Source organism: Mirounga angustirostris, unplaced genomic scaffold (genome assembly GCF_029215605.1).
Source record: "Mirounga angustirostris isolate CCGP_5_RB_7025 unplaced genomic scaffold, mMirAng1.0.hap1 SCAF_3, whole genome shotgun sequence".
NCBI classification, from domain to species: Eukaryota; Metazoa; Chordata; class Mammalia; order Carnivora; family Phocidae; genus Mirounga; species Mirounga angustirostris.
In genome coordinates this window covers 126,242,452-126,254,804 of record NW_026991711.1, presented here as the reverse complement: position 1 = coordinate 126,254,804, position 12,353 = coordinate 126,242,452, and the positions used below count along the sequence as shown (strand labels likewise).

The 12,353-nt window shown below is 38.0% G+C and overlaps 1 long non-coding RNA gene across 1 annotated transcript; it reads right to left on the bottom strand.

Moving 5' to 3' along the window:
• Nucleotides 1-351: 351 nt before the first annotated feature.
• Nucleotides 352-4,878, bottom strand: LOC135363772 (uncharacterized). The gene is made up of 3 exons (XR_010409832.1): nt 4,248-4,878; nt 2,275-2,317; nt 352-741 (listed from the first exon to the last, which is right to left on the bottom strand). It is a non-coding gene; the product is annotated as an uncharacterized LOC135363772 (long non-coding RNA).
• Nucleotides 4,879-12,353: the final 7,475 nt, after the last annotated feature.

Below are 12,353 nucleotides of genomic sequence, written 5' to 3'. Positions count from 1 at the left end.
CCCACCCCCCACCACTCCAGCAACCCTCAGTTTGTTTCCTGAGATTAAGAATTCCTCATATCAGTGAGGTCATATGATACTTGTCTTTCTCTGATTGACTTATTTCGCTCAGCATAACACCCTCCAGTTCCATCCACGTTGTTGCAAATGGCAAGATCTCATTCCTTTTGATGGCTGCATAATATTCCATTGTATATATATATACCACATCTTCTTTATCCATTCATCTGTCGATGGACATCTTGGCTCTTTCCACAGTTTGGCTATTGTGGACATTGCTGCTATAAACATCGGGGTGCACGTACCCCTTCGGATCCCTACATTTGTATCTTTGGGGTAAATACCCAGTAGTGCAATTGCTGGATCATATGGTAGCTCTATTTTCAACTTTTTGAGGAACCTCCATACTGTTTTCCAGAGTGGCTGCACCAGCTTGCATTCCCACCAACAGTGTGGGAGGGTTCCCCTTTCTCTGCATCCCTGCCAACATCTGTTGTTTCCTGACTTGTTAATTTTAGCCATTCTGACTGGTGTGAGGTGATATCTCATTGAGGTTTTGATTTGGATTTCCCTGATGCCGAGTGATGTTGAGCACTTTTTCATGTGTCTGTTGGCCATTTGGACGTCTTCTTTGGAAAAATGTCTGTTCGTGTCTTCCGCCCATTTCTTGATTGGATCATTTGTTCTTTGGGTGTTGAGTTTAAGAAGTTCTTTATAGATTTGACACTCAATTAAAGTCATCTATTAAAGAGAAATATTAAGTAAACAACACAAATAGGATGTGGGTGGGAAAAATTGTGAAATGATGAATAAATGACAAAAATTTCAAAAACACTGGACAGTGATCTTGGTCACAGGTGACTCTGAGTTTATAAATTGACTCCAGGGGTGCCTGGGTGGCTCAGTTGGTTAAACATCCGACTCTTGATTTTGGCTCAGGTCATGATCTCAGGGTTGTGGGATTGAGTGCCACATTAGCCCCACATTAGGCTCCACACTCAGTGGAGAGTCAGCTTCTCCCCCTCTCCCTCTGCCCCTCCCCCTGCTCTCTCTCAAATAAATAAATAAATCTTAAAAAAATAAATTGACTCCATCACTTTCTATTTGCATAAACTTGGGAAGTTATTTACTTTCCTTGGCCATATTGGTTAGTATATTTAGTTACTTGAGCAAAGACCAAAATAGTAATGGCTTAAACAAGTTATAACATTTTTTTCTATTTCACATGAAAGTTCAAGGTGGTGAGGGAGTCAGGGTAGCACTGCTCCATGAAATTTACTAGAAGCCTGGGATCCTTCCACCCAGCTGCTCCATCATCCTCACACTACAACAATGTGGGAAGGAGAAAAGAGGAAGTATGGAGCAAGCAGCTTTTTATTAAGTGCATGAACTAGAATTTACACATATCACTTTTATTTACATTCTAATAACTAACTGCAAAAGAGACTATCATCTCTAGTGGGATGGAAGGAAACGATGGAACTTCAGACATTGGACATCAAGCAACAAAGGACAATGAACCTTGAGAGATGGAAAACAAAGGAGGGGAGCTCTCTGGTCCCCCCAGTTGTCCCAGCTTACACTCTGGAGAAAGTTTCCAAGCCTCAATACAGGAAGGAAGAACTTAATCAGAACCCAAGGGTCTACCTGAGTTGAGGTGATAGAGGTGGAGTCTAGGGAAACCAGGTTGCTAGAGTTCACAGGGCTGTGTACTAGAGAGGAGAGAGATCACAGGGAGAACACTAGAGATCTGCAGAGAGACTGCATTTAGTAATCAGTTGAGTGTTAATCAGTATCTGTGTTTGGCTGGGTAAAGAACCATGTGAAAGGATCAGAGGGAACAGCGACTGGTTTGTAGGGACTAGGAATAATACCTATTCCCAACAGCTAGACTTAATAAAAAAAACTTCATAATTCAAACAGCATCAGTTAGAGCACCAAGAAGGGTATGCTTCATTAGTGGGGAAAATTAGCCCTAGACTAATTGCAGGTCTGGTCCTGCTTAAAAAGCTTAAAAGCAAAACCCCAAAAGATCAAAGTACTTCTACATAACTGAGCCAGATTCAATATTAAGATATCAGTTCTCCCCAAGCTAATTCTAAAATTCATATGGAAACACAAAGGACTTAGAATAACCAAAACAACTCTGAAAAAGAAGAACAAAACTGAAGAACTTATATTACCTGACTTCAAGTCTTATTATACAACTGTAATAATCCAGACAATGGTATTTGACAGTTCTAGAATCAAATCCCAGTTCTATCTCTTACTTACATTGGGCAAGTCACCTAATCTCTGTAAGCATCAGTTTTCTTATCTGTAAAATCAAAATAATAAAATTAACAACCTCATAGGATTATGTGACTAAATGAAATAGTGTATATAATGCACTTGGCACAGTACTGGACCTGTATAAAGAACATCACCTTTTCTCATCCATTCAACCCCAGGCTCCATTGGGCAGGAAGGAACTGTATCTGTCTTGATTATTCCTGTATCATCAAGGCCTTAAAGAACTCAGGTCTCAAGCCCAGTTCATTGTTTTCTAGTGGTTCACAACCTTCTCTCAAATACTTTGGCTTTGGAATACTTAAATTTTTTTTAAAGATTTTATTTATTTATTTATTTGTTTAAGAGAGAAAGAGAGAGAGAGAAAACTAATAAGGGGGAGGGGCAGAGGGAGAGACAGAGAGAAGCAGACTCCCCGATGATCAGGGAGCCCCATGTGGGGCTCAATCTGAGGACCTAGAGATCATGCCCTGAGCCGAAGGCAGACACTCAACCGACTGAGCCACCCAGGTGCCCCACTTTAATGTTTATTTATTGAAAATCTTAACACAGATCTGTAAAATTTTGCCTAGGATAGTATTAGAACTAAGCATAGTCAGCATGAAAAATACGAAATAAAAAATATATTAAAAATATTTAAAAATATTAAAAAATTAAAAGTATAGTGCGATGGGTAGAACTTGTCTAAAGATTTAAACTTGACTTCTAGGGACCCCTAGGTGGCTCAGTGGGTTGAGCGGCTGCCTTTGGCTCAGGTCATGATCCCACAGTCCTGGGATCGAGCCCCACATCAGGCTCCCTGCTCAGCAGAGAACTTCTTTCTCCCTGTCCCTCTGCTGCTTCCCCCGCTTGTGCTCTCTCTCTTTCTGTCAAATAAATAAATAAAATCTTAAAAAGTACATAAATATACTTTACTTCTAATAACCCCAAGTTCAAGGCATAGATAGTACTAATTATAAGACAAACCTTTAATTTCAGAATAGTATATTTAGAATCGCCCCAGTGCCCTCTAAGCTAAATATAAAAGTATAAGCAGGGGCACCTGGGTGGCTCAGTCAGTTGAGAGTCAGACTCTTGATTTTGGCTCAAGGTAATCTCAGGGTTGTGAGATCGAGCCCCGTGTAGGGCTCAGCTTAAGATTCTCTCTCTCCCTCTCTGCTTCTCCCCCTATCCCTCCCTGCCCCGCTTAAAAAAAACAAAAACAAAAACAAAAGTGTAAGCAAATGCTATTGTTTCAAAACTTAGCATGATATTGAGTCATTTTGCATAAAATTTTGTTTATAAGAATTTCAGATTAGAATGTCTGACGACTAGTATTTCACATCTCCAGAATCTACCCCTTTCACTTTGTAGTAAAAAAAAAGAATCTATAGGGCACCAGGCTGGCTCAGTTGGTAGAGCATGAGACTCCCGATTTCAAGTGAAAGTGGTGAGTTCAAACCCCATGTTGGGCACAGAGCTTACTTAAAAAAAAAAAAAAATTGAATTCTGCTTATCATACTTTAAATTCCAGCACAAACCCTTAAAACCATTATCAAAGCCATCTGACCCCTTTTTACTGGTTTAACATAGACCTGGGTCAATTTTTTAAATCTCCCCACTATTTTTTTACTTCAAAATATGCATGTCCTGTTTTATGTTATTAATTTTGCAGAAATATTCCCAAATTCTGACTTTTTCCCCAATGACATTGAAACTAGCATGTAATATCATTCTCTCAGTATAATCAGGAGAAAAATGACTGTGGTGACCCACACTTAAAGGGTGACCTGTTACGAATAATGGTTGATAAACAAGAAATTTAATTTTAATCTTTAAAGAAAGTCTAATTTCCATTTACTCTCCATCATATTTTGCTCATTCCAAAGAGCTGCCCTTTTCCATATAATGTCCTACTTCTGGCCATTTTCATGGTTAGATTTGGTGTTTAGGATGTATTTTCCTCCACTTACACCTACCTATCATTGTGAGGCTCACCAAAATCTCCATCTTTTCCATTTGGATACGTTCTAAAATCTTCCCATTCTTGTTCTAATAAGCACGTGCAAGAAAGTAATCTCTTCCTGTTTTTGGCATTGACAGTCCCCTTTTGGAATCCAACATCTAACATTTATCATCACATTTTAAGAAAAAGAAAAAGAAATAGTAATAATTGTTTAATAATAGAAAACATGAATAAAGATGAGAATAATTTGGGGGTTTTTAACCCAGAGAAAAAAAACTAAGGGATGAATTCAAATGAATGCTAAGTTATTTCACAAAAAATGCTGAATGTCCTCTATTCCATGTAAGACACAGAATGACAATTTTGAAGAGCTTTATTAACAGTAAATAAAGAAGATTTTATCAACTGTAAGGATAGTATAAAGCATTTCTGTTCTTAATAGCTTTAAAATAAGATGTACAGGGAAGTACCCAAGTTTTTGAGTGATAATGTCCTATCTTTCATTTATTACTTGGGGAGTTTGTAGACAGAAAAAGCTAAAATACCTCCCCTAAAATTGTTAGAGTGCGGAGTAGCCCAAAAAAGTAGAAGAGTGAAGACCTAGTGGCTCAGTAAATTTCTACACTATAATTTTTTCCTTTTCTTCTTTTTTTAAAATTTTAATTGCAGTATAGTTAATATACAGTGATATATTAATTTCAGGTGTACAATATAGTGACTCAACACTATGATTTTTTTTTTTTTTTGAACTAGCTTAAGTGATCATTTAGAGACGCTGTGTGTATTCTGGCTTAAGGAAATTGCCTATATCAGATCACTATTGAAAATCCCTAACTGTTTTTCATTGTTGTTCCAGGATTCAAAAAAGTATAGTACTGCCATTTACTATTTATTTCAATATGTAGAACGCTGTTTGCATAAAATTTTACTCTCTTCTTAAGAATTAGAGTAAAATATTTTTCTTAATTTCATAAAATCCTCAAACTGACACCTAGATTCTATTTTTAAAAAGATTTTATTTATTTATTTGAGAGAAAGGGAGAGAGCACACACGGGGGAAAAGGCAGAAGGAGAGGGAGAAACAGTCTCCCTATTGAGCAGGGGGCCTAATGCAAGGCTCAATCCCAGGGCCCTAGGATCATGACCAGTGTGGAAGGCAGATGGTTAACCGACTGAGCCACCCAGGCGCTCCTACTTAGCTTCTATTTTAAAAGTAAAAATATTAGTGACTCATTGGTTAGGACTTACATAAAGCTCTGAACCTTTTATAAAATAAACCTGATCTTCTTACAAATATGAGAATTAAATCAAAATGTGTGAAGTATCAGAAAATACTGCTCTAGTTAAACTTCAAAAGCTTTCTTAGCCTCTAATGAGGTAGCTTAAACAAGATCATCTTTGTTGGATGTTATTAATTGGGTCTATAAAGAGTTCTATTATTAGAGTATAACTATTTTTATAATAAACTTATTTGATTTGTAGATTAGTTCACTATAAAACCCCTTTAATCTTTGTATTAATTTTCCTGGCATTTTATGATTTCTTTCTATAATTATTGTGTTTAATAAATTAAGCAATAACCTTAATGCTTTAAAATGTTAGTGTAATAGATGAATTTCCTAACAATTCGGGTGAAAATGAGCTCATTCATGGAGAGGATTTAATATTCATTCACAAAATGACAAGAGTTCTTTCCAGATAGATGGTAACATTTTAAATAAATCTCAGCCATTGAGCGAAAAGTTTGAAAGTGGTAATCTGAGACTACAAATAATTTGATTAAGGATTAAATAAAGACCAGATTATTTTTCCTTACCTGGAGGTAATTTTTTATTTTAATTTTCAAAACATAATGAGGCTATTAACGCTTAACAAGAGCAATTGAACTATTAATTGTTCTGACCAAAAACATTTTAAAATAATATTCATGGGGTGCCTGGGTGGCTCAGTCGGTTAAGTGTCTGCCTTTGGTTCGGGTCATGATCCCTGAGTCCTGGGATGGAGCCCTGTGTTGGGTTCCCTGCTCATGGGGAGCCTGCTTCTCCCTCTCCCTCCATGCCCCCCCGCTCATGCGCTCTCTCATTCTCTCTGTCTCTCTCTCTTTCAAATAAATAAAAATCTTTAAAAAAATAATATTCACATACAAAACATCAAATCACATATATACATATATATGTATATACATAACCTTATATATATTTTTTTATATATATAAGTAGATTCTTTTTTCATGAAGTAACTTTCTGAGGCTAGCATGCAAAAAGGCTTTCTGGACTTATAATAACCATGGTATCTGTGCTACAGAATTGCCTCAAAAGTGACACCTCCTTATAATAAGATATTTTGGATTTGGTTATAAAATGTTTCTAATGAACTGTTAATTGTTTGGGGTAATTTTCAAACCTAAAAAACACACACATATATTGTACTTTTCTTTGAAAAGTCTATTCCATTTTTTTCTAACCTGCACATTTTTAGACTCTGTAGTGCTATAATAAGAAATTAAATAATCAATAATGGGACATGTGAAAAAGATTTAAAACCATCAAAACTACCGAGAACTAAAGAAACGGAAAAAGTCAATAAGCTATTTATTCAATTTCTGCAAAAGAGGACTTATTTCAAGGGCTATGTAGTGTTTCACTTAATCTTAACAAAATAGTGAATGGGTGCCTGGGTGGCTCAGGCATTGGGCATCTGCCTTTGGCTCAGGTCATGATCTCAGGGTCCTGAGATTGAGCCCTGCATCAGGCTCCCTGCTCCGCGGGAAGCCTACTTCTCCCTCTCGAACTCCCCCTGCTGTGTTCCTGCTCTCGCTGTCTCTCTCTCTGTCAAATAAATAAATAAAATCTTAAAAAAAAAAAAAAAAAAAGCATAGTGAAAAGAAAAAAACAAAACAAAATAGCCCAAGTTTGGACCAGATTATGTTGCTAACTCTGTGACTTTGGATCAATTAACTGCTCTGGGCCTCAGTGTGCATGAGGAGAGAGTGATTTTCAACTTTTCTTTTTCTTATTCTAGCAATAGAGCATTTTGCTAAATGGAGTCTTACCATGGAGCACCAATATATAAAACACATATGCAGAACTGTTCTGTTCAGGCGATGGGTGGGAAAACCTGGAGCCCTCTGCAGATTTGTTTATGCTATTTTTTGCTGTATAAAAGTTTCAAAAAAAGTTTGATGACTTTGCCTTTGCTTCTGGGTTGTACACAATCAGACTTCACAGCATAAACATTTGTAAACAATCATATCTTCCTTCTTTAAGGAAGACTTTGCATTTAAATCCTTGATCTATCTGGGGGCACCTGGGTGGCTCAGTCAGTTGAGCATCCGACTCTTGGTTTTGGTGCAGGCTGTGATCTCATGGGTCTTGTGATCAAGCCCCACATCAGGTTCCACACTCAGTGGGGAGTCTGCTTGAAGATTCTCTCCCTCTACCCCTCTTGTGCTCTCTCTCTCAAATAAATAAATGAAATAATAAATAAGTAAATAAACAAACAAATAAATCCTTGATCTATCTGGATTTTCTTTTTCTTTTTTTTTTTAAAGATTTTATTTATTTATTTATTTGACAGAGAGAGACACAGCGAGAGAGGGAACATAAGCAGGGGGGGTGGGAGAGGGAGAAGCAGGCTTCCTGCTGAGCAGGGAGCCCGATGCGGGGCTCGATCCCAGGACCCTGGGATCATGACCTGAGCTGAAAGCAGACGCTCAACGACTGAGCCACCCAGGCGCCCCTGGATTTTATTTTTCTGTAAGGAGCAAGGTAGGTCTCCAAAATCATATTTCTCAAGATTACTATCTAATTGTTCCTATGTTTATTAAGTAATTTATCTTTATCCTACTGATTTGCAATGTCACCCTCTCCTGTAATAAATTCTCATATTTATCCTCACATCGAATTCATTTCTAGTTACTGGTACTTTAGTTTTAGGGATGCTTCTATCTCTTCTCATCCTTCACTGATTGCCAAGAAGAAATATTATATTCCAGTCCTGCCTTTTTTTTTAAGTTATGAAGACTCAGTTCAATGTACTAATTGTTAGCATTTTGTATATATTTTTATGCCACATTTATTATTGCTGTGTAAAAAATATTGACATCTATTGCAACTGTGATCAAACTAAGAGATATAAAAACATTAGCAGAGTGGGTAAGAGCATGAATTCTGGAGCCAGAATAGGGATAATTATGCTACTTAGTCAACAAGATTGTTGTGAGGATTAAATGACTTAATATTTATAAAGCACTTAGTAGATGTTATGTGTTATTTATTATTACAATTATTGCATTTAAGCTAGAAATCAATTGATTTAGTTTGTATATTATACATTTCATCTTTTAAAAAATTGCTACCCTGATATTTACATGAATATTTAATTTACCAATGTCTAAATTTAGTCAATATCTCATTTCTCTCAAACCACAGATCTTATGATGATTGAACGCCAATAAATTCCCCTTCTGTCTACCATGTTATTGTTCAGTTCTATCTTGCTTTCGTAATTCCCACCATTAATCATTATATTTATTATTTTTTTCAATTCAATGTTAGTTTCACCCATGTGGTTATTAATTACTTTTGCTTGTGGGTTTATTGCCTTCTTATGGGAATACATCTTTTATTACTTTTTTATTATTATTTCTTTCAGTAAAAGTCTGAGCAATAAACACTCTGACTTTGAAAGTATATTTTGCTCTCACTCTTGAATAACAATTTAGCTAGTTATTATATTATGTATTATCAATTATTTTTCCTCAGAATATTAAAAAGTATTCTATGATCTAGTTATTTTTGCTGTCTTTTCTGGGTTCTGTGTATTTTGGTTGTTACCATTTTGGTTTGGGCTGGCTTGGTTTTGCTTTCACTCTTAAGATTGTCTCCATAAGCTTAGTCTTTGGAATTACGTTTTGCTATCTCTACTAATGGATTCATTTTTATCTTCAGGGCTCAGTGCCCTTCTTCAATATGAAGGCTCAAGGTATAATTCTTAGCCCTTTTCCTTTCCTTGCCTTTCCCCACTTCTCTCCAATCCTTTCATCTTGGAACTTCTATTGGTTGTGTGCTGTATTTCTCATTTATTCTCAAATCTCCTAATCTATTTTTTATGTTTTCCATGTTATACCTCTGTGCTGGATTCTAGCTCATTTTCTCACACCTATATTTCAGTCCACTAATTCACTCTTCAGAGTCTAACCTTTTTTTTTTTAAGATTTTATTACTTATTTGAGAGAGAGAGTGCGCATGGGAGGAGGGGCAGGGGTAGAGAGAGAATCTCAAACAGACTTCCGGCTGAGTGTGGAGCCCCACACGGGGCTCCATCTCACGACCCTGAGATCAGGACCTGAGCCGAAATCAAGAGTGGGTCGCTCAACTGACTGAGCCACCCAGATGCCCTGAGTCTGTTAGTTTTTTTCTTCACAGTAACTAGCACTATTCCAGCTGCGTGCATTTGAGCTCTATGACTGTGCACGGTTCGGGGGCAGACAGCAATTCTGGTTTCCTGCTGCAAGTCATGGTTTCAGTTCTTGCTCCCCTGTTAACGGGAGCTCAGGACCAAGTCTCTTGTTCCCACCTGGGAGTGAGATTCCTATTTCCTGTCCAATTGGATCCATATCGATGTCTGATAACCTCCTCAGTTGCCTTGGCACCTGTATTAGTCTCCCATTTCTACTGTGACAAATCACCCCAAATCCAGTGGTTTGAAACAACACACATTTATTCTCTTACAGTTCTGGAGGTGAGCTTTATGGGCTAAAATTAAGGGCAGTTTCCTCCTGCAGGCTCCAAGAGAAAATCTGTTCCTTGCCTCTTCTAGCTTCTAGAGGTGGCCAGCATTCACGGGCTATGGTGAATCTCTCCAATCTCCTTCTTCCTCTCATCACTTTCTGCTCTCTCTCTGACCTCCCTCTCTCTTACAAGAACCATGTGATTACACTGGGCCCACCCAGATAATCCAGCATCATCTCCTCATCTCCAGATCCTGAATTTAATCACATCTGCCAAATCCCTTCTATGATGTAAAGTAACATATTTACAGATTCTGGAGAATAGGGCTCAGACATCTTTGGGGGCCCATTATTCAGCCCACCACAGCATTTGTTCATAGGCTTACTGCTATGGCTGGGAATTCTCTCTTTATTTCTAGTACCTCTGGATCCTCCCTTTTTTCTTTCAAGCACAGTTATGTATTCAAAAAACATTTTCCTTATATTTAATTAGAAATTTCTTTTTTAAAAATTTATTTTTAAAGATTTTTATTTATTTATTTGACAGAGAGAGACACAGTGAGAGAGGGAACACAAGCAGGGGGAGTGGGAGAGGGAGAAACAGGCTTCCCACTGAGCAGGGAGCCCGATGCAGGGCTCAATCCCAGGACCCCAGGATCATGACCTGAGCCAAAGGCAGACCCTTAACGACTGAGCCACCCAGGTGCCCCTAATTAGAAATTTCTATGTACTTATACTGTAGATGGTATGAGGAGTGAGGGGCGGGTCTTTGTTAACTAAAATAACATGTTGTCAGAATAAGGTATTATAAACAACCGTAAATAAATAGCCATAAATAAAATTATCATTTTTAAATACAGGGATTTAAAATACCTCAGGGTTGTGAAAAGTAAATGAAATATATACAGGCTTTTAAATGCCAGAATAGTCCACTTATAAATTGAGGGAGACCAAAGCACTTGTCCATCAGTGACTGCTTCTTCTCCCCACCTTTAAGTTTCAGTGCTCCTTGCTTATTGGTGGTAATGGTTGTGCAACTTTAGGTCAATAATGTCAAATTTTATTTGTTTGTGACTATTCTAATTCTTTTGGTTTACTCACCCCATTTCCAAACACTGTGCAAAATATTTCCAGGGGGCCCTGACCTTTGACTTTCTCATGTGCAGCTATCTTGCTAAAAAAAAAGAGAATCCTAAAAAGGCAGAGGGTTTAAGGATAGAACCACATCATCTGTTCTTGGCAGGGTGTGAAACAGTGAGACACACATGAGGTTACCTAGAACTCTTAATGGTGAACTTTCATCAATCACATTATTCAGAATAAGCAGTTCTTTGTGGTTCTAGGGTTCTTTCCCTGACACCAAAAGCATGGTGTCTTTTCCAACACCACTCTTCAACTCTTATGATTCTCTCACACCATCTGGGTGTCCTACAATTCAACCTTATCATACTGACTACCCAGAGTGAGTGTCAGACTCCACAGGCTCACAGAAAACCCCACTTCCCAGCCCTCAGGAGTTGGCCAGGGCCATATGATATTTCCAGTCAGTAGACTGTGAGAGGAAATGATATGTGGCTGAGGCAGTAAAAAGCCACCATGCAATCTCCCAGGTTCCTTTTCCTCTACAGCAGCAAATGGGGATGTCTCGTGGTAAGAAGTTGGAGGTGGGAGATCAAAGTAGACCTGATTGTTAAATGACATCTGAGTGACAGCAGCCCTGGACAACTGCATCAATTATAGCGATTCTTGAGTGACAGAGGAATAATTTCTTATGCTTTAAACGACTAAGATTTTAGTGTTTTCTACCACAACATAAAACTAGCTAGCCTCTTCTGCCCATGTCTCTCCTGCTTGGTATATATATTTCTTTTCTATAATTTTCTTGCTGGAATTCTGACTAGAAGCCTTCTGTCAGTCAGAATCCCAGCAGGAAAGAGAAACACATTCAAAAGATGTCATCAAAAGACAGTTTAATGAGGACCTTCATTAAGACACGTGGGCAAGTTTAAAGGAATTCAACTGAAGCAGCTGCCAACAGGAAGCCATTCCTATCCCTAGATTTTAAGGGGGGAGGGGAAGAAGTAGTTACCAGAACCTGAGATGAGATCTGTAGCTATGGGGGATGGGCCATCTGATGGAACTATGGCCTTAATGGAATTCAGACATTCTCCAACTGAGACTGGCTTCCAGATGACTCAGTCCTTAGGGGCTAGTGTCCCAGGGCAGAGAGCAGGGTGAAGAGAGTCCTTGATATCCTACTCTAGAATAAGGACTCAACAAATGATATCTAAGGAGAAATTTCATGGCCAAAGCACATGTCGACAATCACCTTGAAAGTGATAAGAATCAGGATAAATGCACTGGCATCAGAAGATCACCCTGGGATAG